The sequence below is a fragment of the Ochotona curzoniae genome, unplaced genomic scaffold, assembly GCF_017591425.1.
Source record: "Ochotona curzoniae isolate NIBS_2020 unplaced genomic scaffold, NIBS_Ocur_1.0 contig_2198, whole genome shotgun sequence".
In the NCBI taxonomy this organism is placed as follows: Eukaryota; Metazoa; Chordata; class Mammalia; order Lagomorpha; family Ochotonidae; genus Ochotona; species Ochotona curzoniae.
In genome coordinates, this window is record NW_024465365.1 from 8,535 (window position 1) to 10,000 (window position 1,466).

Consider the following 1,466-nt stretch of genomic DNA (forward strand, 5'->3'; position numbering starts at 1 on the left):
TGGCAGAGCTCTACACCCACAAGCTCAGCCAAGGCCCGATCAGCCACCTGCCAGGACAGAGGCTGTGAAACTCCACCCTCTCCTTTATCCATGAGTGGGGACAGCATTTAAACTAGGACAGTCTCCAGTGTCCTCACAGGGAAGTTGTGGAAGGAGGAGCTTCCTCTCAGAGACAAAGCTAGCCATGAGGATTTCCAGGTCTTCAGAGAAGACATTCGATCATTTTGCCTTCAAGAATTTCTGTTCTGTCACCTCCACAATGGCTTAAAGTGTGATGCATAGCAGCTGTAGAAATCAACTAGGAAGTGCTTTATGATGAATGGAGTAGGAATAGGTGGGGTAGAATCTGAGGATAAATGTTGATGCCACAGAACTCTTAACCTTGACACATAGACAGAATTCGCCGTGACTATGGTGTGTGCAGAGTGGAATAGAGAGTTGAATGGAAACATCATGGGCCAGGGCAGTTCTTCCACTCATTAACAGTTGTAGACTTCCCTTGAGAGTCATGTTGGGACATAGAGCTTTAGGGTGGGTGGGAGGTTACAACTTCAACCGAGAGGATGGCTAAAAAATATATTGCTGGCCCTGGCACTCTTTTCATACATCTGAAAGTCTTTGCCTAGCTTTACTTGTAGGGTGCTGTGGTGATCTATCAGATCAGGCAATTGTACTGAAGGATCAGATGCCCAAGGAATATGTTTCTTTAAAGATAAGAGCTGAGCCTTCTCTGGACATTGATCACATCGTTGTGTTCCAAGCTGATGGTGTTCCTCTAGGTTGAATTTGAACTGTCTAGTGTGTGAGTGACCCTTTCTATATTTCTTTGTAGATTTTCATAACCTTTGGAAAGACTAAGAACTAAGATCCCTGAAATTTCTGGCCAGTGGGTAACAAAAAGGTAACAGGAGTTGTTATGGATAGATGAAATGTGACTGGTTCTGGGAAAAATCTCCTAACTGTTCAGAGATAGCCACATTCTTTGGGACCATGCAGAGAAACTGCTGGTCAAATTATCTTCACTCTCTCACAAGGCTACCTCCTCTGAGTTCTCTGGAGTTGGTGCCTTCTGTCTTGCCCTGAATGACCTAACCAATCCTAGACATACCTTGCACTATCACTGCCACTGTCTTCTGTCGAGGGGAACAACTGAGTGAGGTGCATGGTTTTCTTCTGTATGGCTCACCTTAGCTTGTTGGCAGGTGCTCACTGCTGGGAAAGTCAGCAGGCAACGTTGCTGCCACCTCCTCAGGTATGGAGAGAGATCGGGCAGTCAATGTGCCTCTGGGATTTGTACCAATACAGGATCCTGTGGTCAGTCAGCCCATGCCTGTCAGTCCAATGCCCAGAGAGATGCAGAAGACAGAGCTCAAACATTCTGAGCCAGAGTGACACTTGGAAGGGCTTTGTAGATATTCACAGAAATCTCTCTGTCATCATCCCTGATCAGACTCCTGTTCCACTCT